A 12,270-nucleotide genomic window follows, 5' to 3' on the forward strand; every position below is an offset into this window, starting at 1 on the left:
CTGCTACATGGAAAGCAGGTAATCAAATAAGCACTAGTAATGCTGTGTGAGCCATGCTATTATGACTTTGATGGTACAGCTACTCAGGGAGACACAAAATAGACAAAACACAACAGTACAATAAAATCATGTATGGGCATTATACCATTAAAATGTAATGTAGGTTTAAAGCAGAGTGTTATGACCTGTTCTATTCCCAAGAGTGCTTAATTCAAACTTCTACTCCTCTACTTAAACTTTTTCAGACTTCAAGAGGCAACTGAAATTATCAGGCATAAACACCCTCAAACTCCAACCATTGAAAAGCTGTTCATATTTGCATTTATTTTCATGCCCTCCTTCAGGTCTTGTAGGAAGAGCTGTTATTTCTCTAGTTTAAAGCCATTCCTTCCACCTGTACCCTTGACTGACAATGCTCCTATCACCCCAAGGACTTTGTTGCACCTGGGATTCCCTTTCTCCTTCCCAAATGGCAAGTCCATCTGGATTGGCTCCTTCTTCATATCATAAAATTATGATCAAGCATGTTGTCCATCTTAAAGTCCTCCCCTGATCCTACACCTCCTTTTCTTTTCCTTTCTTTTCTTTTCTTTTCTTTTCTTACCATCCAAGCCTACAAATTCTTGCTTCTTGACTTGTTTTCCATCTGTCCACCTCCCAGTTTTCCTTCTTCAAACAAACTGCAGCTTGGCTCCTTCTCTCCCTGCACTCCACAGAAACTGCTCTGGCAAAAGGCTCTTGCAGTCTTCTCACAGCTACACCAATCCTGCTCTCCATTGGACTGCATCTTCCTTGACCCCGACCCAGCATTTTGCATCCATGGCCATCTGATCCTCTAACTCTGTTTGCTTATCTTCCAGTTCTCCTCCTCCTCCACTGGCCAATCCTTCTGACCTTTGCTGACTCATTTCTTTGTGTGCCCTCTAAACATCATGTTTCCATGTTTCTTCTTTGGACATCTTACTTCATATTGTCCCCCAGCGATTCCCTCTAATCACCTGGTGTCAATTTCCCACCATCTTCTGACTTTGAAAATCCTTTTTGGTTAACCCTGTGCCTCTGAGCCTCAGCCTCCTCTACCTACTGCTCAGGCATCTCAACTTGCTCTAAACCTAAGCCATCAATTTTCCACCAAATCTGCTACTCCTGTATACCCTGTCATGGTAAATAGCAAGACCACTTGAAATTTGAATATTTTTATTTTTTTTCACTTTGACACTCAATCAACCAATAAGTCCTATCATCTCTGTTTCACTAACATCTATTATATTTGTCCTCTCTTCTTTATTCCTTCTGCTCCTGCCTTAGTTCAGGACTCATTAACCTTTGTTTGAACAAGGACATTAGATTACCTTCTAGCATTCTTGCCTCTGATATTTTCTGTGACTTTACACCCTTTCAGTCTATCCAATACATTGCAGCCAGGGTTGCCTTTCTAAAGTACAAATCTGGTCTTAAACAAAAGCACACTCAAAAGTTTTTGTGGCTGGTCACTTCCTACCATGGTTGTCACCCTGAAGGATTGGTTCGCTCAAGTGTTTGCAGGGAAAGGTGGGGAGAGAAGGCAATTTAGGGCTTTGAAGTATAGACATCCTTTTTCTGCCCCCAGCCCCTAGCTTAGTATTGTGCTGGCAAATGTTTAACAACCAGCTCCCCAAAAGTGAAAACAAAAACCTCCCACAAAATCCTTATTTGTAGATTTGGCTAGTTTCTATAATACAGACACTCCCACTGTGGTTAATTTCAAACTACCAGCACCATGAGATTTTGCAAGAAATGTGAAGTCAGCTCTAGTGCACCATTGACTCCGCCTCCTTGACCATCCCAGGGCCTCAGCCAGAAAGACTCTACCTTTATCTGTCACATACACACTTGGCTTCCTCATGAGCTTGGGATGGAAAATAGGTTTTAAGTCATGAAAACTCTGATCAATTGTTAATAGCTGTCTAGAGGGCTCCAATGAAGAATTTCTTAAATTGCCTTCAGGCTCAGGGAGAGAGTGCTATGATCAATTAGTAATGTCTGCTATGGGCATGGAAAACTACAGTGGCTGCCTATGCTACGTATTTTTACTCCAGCTACTGTAAGTGCTAATGTGAATACAAGAGTCATTAAACAACTATAAAATAGTTTGAAAGCATACAAAACAAAGCCAGAGCTCAGTAGCCTAAAGTACAAAGTCCTCCATACTGGCCTAGGCATAATTCTTTGGTCTTAACTTTTTCTACCCTCCCCCAACACTCTAAGCCTTAATCATACCGAAGAACTTGATGAGCACTGAATACACACCATGCTTTTCCACAACTCTGTGCCTGTTCTTACACTCCTAAGACCGCTTTGGGTGTGTCCTTTCATGTTCTTCCTGTGTGAAGAATACCCACAGGAATGAGCCCCAGAAAAATCTCTTGAGTTATCTGGATGCTCTAAGCAGTTTAGCTTTTAATAAGGACCTTTCCCTTTGCTCACCAAACTCTTGCCTAAACCAGTTGAAGCCTGTAAGTCTTAACGATTTAAGCAAGAGAATGCAATGTTGTAATAGTTCAGTAGCTTCACTGCAAATGCCCTGTGGTTTGGGAGGACTTGTGGATTATCTGCATAAATGTGAGTGGTCTGCAAAGGCCTGGCTGCTCTTATCAAGAGCCATGATGTGACTTCTGTTGGCCTCTTGACATAAGTGTGCTGGTCTTTTCTGAACACGCATAGACACATAACAGGACTACATTCTATCCTGTGCTGTTCTTCTTTCTTCTCATCTGGAGAGATGGACTCCCAGTTCCCTCTTGGCTGAAACTGAAACTCTGGGATCAGTGTGTGTTGGGCCCTGCCTGCAGGGGTGAAAACAAATACCCCATCAGCGCCAGGGGACTCTCCTTCTTTCCCACAGGGGCCAGAGAGGTGACAATTGATAATAAAGTTTGCTTTCGCTTTGTACATATACGGCAAGTCTGTGTTTGCTCTGTAAGGGCACATTTGGAAGCTCTTAGTTCTATCTTCTGAACTTTATTACTAGTTTTTAAAAAATATTTAATTGACAAAGATTGCATATACACAAGGCATACAATGTGATTGTTCTATATATGTATCCATTGTGTAATAATTACTACACTCGAATTAATTTACATGTCCATCACCACCATGCTATACATTAGATTCCTTGAACTTGTTCATCTTACAACTTAAAGTTTAGACCCTTTGACCAATATGCCCTGACTTCCCCCACCTCCTACTGTCTAATAACCACCTTCCTACTCTTTGCTTGTCTGATTTTTTTTTAGATTTCACATTTAAGTGAGATCATACACTTTGCCTGGTTTATTTCACTTAGCATAATCACCTCCAGGTTTATTTTTGTGGTTGCAAACGGCAGGATTTCCTTCTATTTAAGGCTGAATAATATTTCATTATTTTCTCTATGCATTCACAGATTATTTGTTTTTAATCAGACTATACTCACTTATGTTCATCCATAAAATGGGAGTAAGGGCAGTTTAGTTAATTTTTATGGTCGTTTTGTGAGCACAGAAGACACCACCTGTAAGTACTTAACACAGACACCAGGACACAGTAACTGCTTTAAAATACAATTGTAACAATAAAAATCATAACCATTATCATCTTTCAGAATTCACTTACAGGAAGGCTTTCTTTACCATCTTAATTAGAATTGGCCCCTCCCTTCTTTGTGCATCTGAAGAACACAGTACAGAGATTTCTCCATGGTAATTATTATTTAAAGTATTAACATTTATTAAAAATCACCTAAATGCCCAAATCATGCTAAGGATCACAGGTATGATCCTATTTTGTCCTCATTACAGATGTATGAAGTAACAAAACTGGAGGTACCGAAGGGCTAAGTAGGTAAAGATACCCAGTGAATAGATGGAAAGGTGGAGTCTGGAGGAAAGGAGTTCCTGTTTCTACAGCCCATACTTTTAGGCACTATTCATTGCTACCTCCCCTTTGCATTGTGCTTGTGTTTGCAGACTGCTTCTCCACCATAAGCTGGGAGCTACATGAGGTGAGATAGCTTTTTTCCTCTTTAAAACAAGAGTTTTAGCATCTTGTGCCAAGCCTGCCATCATTCATAGAGGCTGAGGTAGAATAGAGGATTTAGAAAGGAGGACATTTTGTTACGAAGCCAACACTGTTCAACGATGGAGAGTGTTTACACCTTTAAAAAGATTGATACCTTCCTTATTTGGTGTTCTCTTCTTTAGACTGTCTCTGATGCGTTTTCAGGTGGCCACTACCAGATGAGATACCTCATCTGAAGAAAGAGAACAAGAGCTATGGGCTGGAAAGATGGAAGCGCTAATGTTTCCCTGGCCACCTCTGGTCCACCATAGAGGAGGCTTTGTACAAGCCCCACCTGGAACCAGCAGAGCCTGGATGGGCACAGGTCTTGCTGTGAACTGCACTGGGCTTCAGAAAGAGGCAATGCTGGGCAGAAACTCAATGCTACCTAATGAGATGCCCGGGCTCTGTAATCAGAAGATGGGGGGAGTCAATGATCTCAGTAACACTACTCAGTTGCTTGTGCAAATGCCCATTTTTTCATACAGAGGACAGGGAGGTGCAATAAAGGGCTCCTCTTGGTCATGGGCTGATCCACCAGCGTGCTGGTGTCCTGTGGCTGGCTTGCCTAGAAGCAGCCTTCCCTGATGGCACTGTCTCTGTTCTCTAAAGCAATACACATACAACATTTTTTATTGCTGTGACCAAATGGATTACTCCTTTCTGCATGAGAATGTATGTCATTGTCAACATCAAAAACTTCCCTGCTTTACCCTGACAGCACATGCCTTATTGATCAGGTGCCTCTGAACAACTCACTCACACAAAGCACTTAAACCTGTGTGACTTCAAAAAGTAAGGTAAGACAAGCCATGTCGCGCAGTATAGCACACACCTAATATGATTATTTCTCTTCTTCTTGGTGATAATAGAATTATGCAAAAACGGCCTTGACCCAGTAAGGATTTGCTCTTCAGAACGAAATCTCTGCTCTCCCTTGACTCACAATTCTCCCCGCCCCCCACCCTCCTTGCTTCTGAGTCCCTTGACACAGCCGCACTCATTTTTGTACCATCTGCAAAGTCCAGAGGTTTCTGAACTGTAAAGTACAACAAAACAATGAAACATGTGGCTCTACTATCTAGGAAGTAACTGATGAAGAACAACCTCCATCTTCATTTGTTAACTCATTCTCGATTGTTTATTGATCATCTCCCACATGACTGTATAAGTCAGATTGAGTATCTACATTTAATTTAATGAGTGAGACTCATAGCAACTGTCTCAGGACTCCCCATTTCTTACTTCCCCCAAGTTATCTGGATCTTGGGAAGAGGTAGGCCCTGCCACTGGTGTTCGTTACAGTAGTCAGTTACAGCTGATTGACAGTGGCCAAAAGACAGCCCTTGGAGGGATGACACAGAAGAGTTTTCAAGAGCTTAGCAGTGGCTGGGCGCAGTGGCTCACGCCTGTAATCCCAGCACTTTGGGAGGCTGAGGCAGGCAGGTCACCTGAGGTCAGGAGTTCAAGACCAGCCTGGCCAACATATCTACTAAAAATACAAAAAAATTTAGCCAGGCGTGGTGGCACATACCTGTAATCCCAGCTACTCTGTAGGGTGAGGCAGGAGAATCATTTGAATCGGGGAGGTGGAGGTTGCAGTGAGCTAAGGTTGTACCATTGCACTCCAGCCTGGGCAACAGGAGTGAAACTCCGAAAAAAAAAAAAAAAAAAAAAAAAAAAGCTAACTAGCTCCAAGCATGGGGCCTGAACTTTTCCCCTGTGTGCCCGGCCACGTAGATTATGCCTACACTTTACAAGGATCTTGCAGGACAGGCATATTGGTAACCTTTCTCAGGTAGGAAAAATGAGATTTGCAGAGAATAGGCTACTTCCTCAAATTCATGCCCCATAAAGCAACAGAGCCAAACCTGAAGCCTGGGCCTCTCTGACATTACAACCAGCTTCTTTTCTCCATCTTCCGTTTTACCCATTTCTGGTACTCAGATTTTTATCACCTCAATAGGAAGGTGATGTTTACCCAGTGGGGTTAGATGAGATTATTTGGGTTTGGGATGATTAACAGGCAATAATAAAATGGCTATAGAGTGAGGAGAATATTTGGGAATTGTTGGAATGACTTAAGAAACTAGGAGATTCTATTAACTATGGAATTTTAATAATATGCTCTAAATGCATGGATTAATAAAGGGCATAAGTTCTGAAGAATATCTTCAAAAGAGCAATTCTTCTTAGACTTCTTGGAGTACTGATTTCTTGAGGAGGACTAGTAAGATCTTCCAGAGGCAGAAGACTAGTAAGATTTCCTTTGAGTCTTCAATCAGAACACCATGAGTGAAGATGCCCAAATGGAGTATCTTTGATAGTAATAAAATAATGAGCTGCTATTATCCTGAACTGCTTTTGCTCATGTTTTCAGTGGTATAAAACTTCAGGACACATGTTCTGACAAAGAATTTATAAATTTATGGGTGAATTAAGTGAGAATTTGTAAAACTATGAAAAGTGCTCTTTTGGTATGAAACCTCACATGTATTATTCATTCATTCAACTAATATCTATTTAGCATCTAATATGCACTATTCTAAATATCAAGAATACAATAGCAAATGGGACAAATGAGTCTTTTACAGAATTCCACCTAAAACAAACTCAATTAAAACTTAAAATAATAACTGTTAGGAGGCCAGGAAAATTGCCCAGTTGTAAAGTGATAAACTTGAGTAAACTAAGAGGTAGTAACAATTTAATAGCGGGGCAATGAGTTTACAGAACCAGAATATATTTGAGAAATAGAAGTGACAGATTTGCTAATAGATTGGATATGGACATGAGGAAAGGAGAGGATAAGGCCTTTCTCCTTTGGCCTGAGCAATTGGGTACATGAGGGTGGAGTTAACTAAGACACAGAGTAACAGGGAAGATGAAGCCTGGGGCCCAGAAAATGGTGGAATTCATTGCTTTTTCTTGACCATATTGAATTTCAGATGCGCCCAACATTATGATGTTGATGTTGACATATGGACACATGGAACTCAGCGGGAGATGTAAGGGCTGAAATATAAATTTCACAGTCATTTGCATTTAGAAGATACTTAAAATTATGGACTTGGATGATATCACCAAGGAAGATAGTAAACATGGAGAAGAAGAGTCAGCCTTGCTCTGATCTGTGGAACATTCCAACTCTAGAGTTTAGATAATGGGATCTATCCAATATGTCTGGGAAGGAGTGACAAGTGAGAAAGGAAGAAAATCAGAAAAGTGAGGTATCATGAAAGTGGGCAAAGCAGTTTTCAGGGGACAATGATCATGGATGTTTCTTTGGAAAAAGCCCAGGGCTTATTGAGTATGCATTTTGTAGATTTACTGCCAAAGTAAAACTTATTTTAAGGCTATTTCGGGGTCCAGAACAACACAATTTCAGGGATTTAGTCAGCTGAGATAGTAGTTGCCTATTTTGCATTTTATGAGAATGAGGATGACCTCACAAGAAGTACTGAGAGCTCTCATATATCGTTCTTTCTATTCCCATTTTTCAATAGAATAACAGGCAATAATAAAATGGCTATACAGTGAGGAGAACATTTGGGAATTGTTGGAATGACTTAAGAAACTAGGAGATTCTATTAACTGTGGAATTTTCATCATGACTCTAGATAGCATTGTGCTCATCGGACTCTCATCACCTGACTCTGAGTCAACTGATGTCCTTGCTTGGAGGCTCTTACAGCAGATTCAAGCACCAAACACAGGTAAAAGCCATGTGCAAAATCAATTGACCACTCAGGAGAATTGTTAAACTATTAAGGTGATTGGTCTTTGCTGTTCAAAATAACTGTCAACAAGGAATTTTATGATCACAAACATTCATTTCAATAATAAGGATGAGACATATATTTACAGAGATCCAAAAACTGATAGAATTTATCACCAGAAAATTGCTACAAAAATTTCTTAAGCAACTCTGAAAGAAGAAACATTATTACAGGAAAGTATTTTCAGATACAAGGTGAGGTGGTACAGAGAAAGTAAAGAAAATGAATGAATTTTTAGAAATGTACAACTTACAGAAACTGAATTATGAAGAAACAGAAATTCTGAATGGACCTATAACTACTCAGGGGAATAAATCCATAATCAAAATCTTCAAAAAAAAAAAAAAAACCAAAAAAGTGCAGGACTACATAGCTTTACCGGTGAATTCTACTAAACATTTAAAGTAGAATTAACACCAGTACTTTTTAATTACTTTCAAAGAATTGAAGAGAACAGACACTTCTAAGCTGATTTTTTGAGGCCATCATTCCCCTGATACCAAAACCAGACAAAAACGATACAAGAAAACCATAAGCCAGTATTCCCGATGAACACAGACACAAAAAATACTGAACAAAATACTAGTAAACTGAATTCAACAGCACTGAATGGTCATATAACATGACAAAGCAGGATTTATCCCTAGGTGCAACATAACCCATCAATTAATGTGATACACCACATTAATGGAACAAAAGATAAAAATCACACGATCATCTCAATATATGCAGAAAAAGTATTTGGTAAAATTCAACACCCTTTTATGATTTAAAAAAACATCATCTCAGCAAACTAGAAATAGAAGGAAATTACCTCACCCTAGAAAGGCTGCCTATGGAAAGCTTATAATTGACATTATACTCAACGGTAAAAAAACTGAAAGGTTTTTCTCTAAGATTCAAAAGCAAGGATGTCCACTCTTACCAGTTTAACTCAACATAGTACTGAAAGTCCAAGTCAGAACAACAGGAAAAAATATAATAATAAAAATAAATAATTGAAAATAATCCAAATTAGAAAAGAAGAAATTATCTCTCTTTGCAGATGACAGGCTTTTACACGTAGAAAACCCTAAGTACGCCACACAGGCAAAAAAAATTGTTAAACTAATAAATGAAATTAGTAAAGTTGCAGGATACAAACTCAACATAAAAAAGTCAGTTATAAGGCCGGGCATGGTGGCTCACACCTGTAATCCCAGCACTTTGGGAGGCTGAGGCGGGTGGATCACAAGGTCAGAAGATCGAGTCCATCCTGGCCAACATGGTGAAACCCCGTCTCTACTAAAAATACAAAAATTAGTTGGATGTGGTGGCACGTGACTGTGATCCCAGCTATTCATGAGGCTGAGGCATAAGAATAGCTTGCAACCAGGAGATGGAGATTGCAGTGAGCTGAGATCACGTCATTGCACTCCAGCCTGACGACAGAGTGAGACTCCGTTTCAAAAAGAAAAAACAAAAATCAGTTGTATTTCTATGAACCAATAATAAATTTTCTGAAAAGGAAATTAAGAAAATAGTCTCATTTATAATATTAATATTATCACAAAGACTAAAATACTTAGCAATGAACTTGAGGCGAAAGTCTTATACACTAAAAATGTTAAAATGTTGATGAAATAAAATTAAGAAGGTACAAATAAATGGAAAGATATCCCATGTTCGTGGATTCACGGATTTGAAAAAATAATATTAAAGTGGACCTACTATCCAAAATGATCTATAGGTTCAATGTAATCACTATCAAGTGATATTTTTTACAAAACCAGAAAAAAAAATCCTAAAATTTATGGGAAATGACAAAGAAACCCAGATAGAAAAAAGGTTGCTGAAAAAAAATAATACAGCTGGAGACATCATACTTCCTGATTTCAAAATATAATACAAAGCTACAGTATTAAAGCAGTATGTTGCTTGGACAGAAACAGACATGTAGAACAATGGAATAGTATAAAAAGCCTGAAAATAAACCCATGCATATATGAGCAACTGATCTTTCACAAGGATATCAAAAATACATAATGGTGGGGTGGGGGCTGGGGGAATGATAGTCTCTTCAACAAATGGTGTTAGGAAAACTGTATATCCACATACAAAAGAATAAATTTTGACCTTACTTTATATCACACACAAATTAACTCAAAATGAATTAAAGACTTACACATAGAACCTAAAACTATAAAAAAACTCTTAGAAAAAGATAGGGAAAAAATCTTCATGGCATTAGATTTGGCAATGATTTCTTGAATATGACACCAAAAGCACAGGCAACAGAAGCAAAAATAAACAAATGGGACTAAATCAAACTTAAAAGCTTCTGCACAGTAAAGGAAACAAAATACAGAGTGAAAAGAAAATCAACTGAATGGCAGAAAATATTTTCAAACCATACATTTGATTAGGGGTTAATATCCAAAGTATATAAGGAACTCCTTCAATTTGATAACAAAAAACCAAATAACCCAATTAAAAATGGGCAAATAATTTGAATAAACTCTTCCTCAGAAAAGTCATGCAAATGGTCAACAGTTACATGAAAAGGTGCTCAACCTCAATAATCATCAGGAAATGCAAATCAAAACAAAATGATATGTCATCTCACCTCTGTTAAGATGGCTATTATAAAAACAAAAAATTCAAAAAACAGAGATAGCAAATGCTGGTAAGGATGTAGAGAAATTGGAATCCTTGTATACTGTCAATGGGAATGTAAAATAGTGCAGCTGCTTTGGAAAATCAGTGTGGCACCTTCTCAAAAAATCAAAAATAGAAGTACCATATGATCCAGCAATCTCACTACCTCAATTTCAAAAGAAAGGAAAACAGGATCTTGAAGAGATATTTGCACTCCCATGTTTATTGCAGCATTATTCACAATAGCCAAGATGTGGAAACAATTTAAATGTCAATTGGTAAATAAATGGATAAAAAGAATGGTATATACATACAGTAGAATATTTCCCAGCCTTAAAAAAGAAGGAAATCCTGCCATATGTGACAAGACAGATAAACCCTGAGGACATTATGCTATGTGAAATAATCTAGTCACAGATGACAAATACTGCTGATACCATTTATATAAAGTATACAAAATATTCAAACATGTAGATGTAAAATAGAATGGCAGTTGCCAGGAGCTGGGGAAAAAGGGAAATAGGGATTTGTTATTCAAAGTGTATAAAGTTGCAGTTATGCAAGATGATTAAGTTCTACATATCTTCTATGAAACATTGTGCCTATGGTTAACAATAATGTATTGTCCATTTAAAAATTTGTTAGGAGGGTAGACTTCATGTTAAATATTCTTACCATAATTAAAAAAAATGATACAATGCAAATATAAAATGTTAAATCTCCAGTAAATCCAAAAACATCGTCTTTATAAAATTATCGTAAAGATGATTTGAGATGTTTATAGAAAAGACTTATTAGAATTTATCTTAGAATTTAGAAAGCCATAAACAAAAATCAATCTCAAGCTAAAAACAATGCATAAACCACCCCCAGATAATCTACAAAACAATCACTTTTCAAGAAACCCATGGGGAGCTAAGTTTGCAAGGCACCTTGGTGCCCTAAATTCCAAAATCTGACAAGACCCTCTCAGCAAAGACAGGACACACAGATCTTTTCATCTTTGCAGAGCACAGAAGGAAGAAGTGACCCACATAATAGTAGGTAAGAATAAACATCCACATTTTGTAATTCTGAGGGGCAGAATAACATTGAAAATTCCTGAGAACCTCAGACACAAGAGGAGTCCACATGCACTACAAAATTATTTCTTATGCTCCTTCATCAGATGCTCATTCAAAAGATTGTGGACAGAGCGGAGATCTGAGAGAGACTCCTTGGAGGTGCACAGGCATGAGACCTCTCCTCATTCTCCAGTCCCTTTCTCTCTTGCAAAGTACAAACCTTTAACTGCTTGAGGCAAAGCAGAAAAACCTCTTTCCCACAAGGCGTAAGCAAAGATTCATTGTTCTGGGGTAGGAGCAGGGGAAAAAAGCCTTCTGACTCTAGGTAACAGGCTAGGAGACCTTCCTGTCCAGGGTCCCAGGAAAAGGTGAACTGATACTGAGATAAGAGAAGTCAAACCTGTAGGCTCCTAAGGGAGATGTAGGAAATATCCTTAAGCACAGTCCTCGTGCTGAGTAATAAGTGAGAGGCAAAGGAAAATGCATTGAGGGAAGAGTGAAAGAACTGTTTTCCATTGGGAAGGGGAAAAACCTCCTGAGTTTGAGGATGTTGCACTGCTGCAAACCAAAGACTGGTGACCACTGGGGAGGGGCAGGAAGTGCTCTCTTGCCCAAGATCTCCCCATAGGCAGCTGGCAAAGTTTGGCAGCCATAGAAGGAAGGGAAAGTCATACTGAGAAAACCCTAACCATGATATCAAGTATGCAGTACCT

Source organism: Macaca nemestrina, chromosome 8 (assembly GCF_043159975.1).
Source record: "Macaca nemestrina isolate mMacNem1 chromosome 8, mMacNem.hap1, whole genome shotgun sequence".
In the NCBI taxonomy this organism is placed as follows: Eukaryota; Metazoa; Chordata; class Mammalia; order Primates; family Cercopithecidae; genus Macaca; species Macaca nemestrina.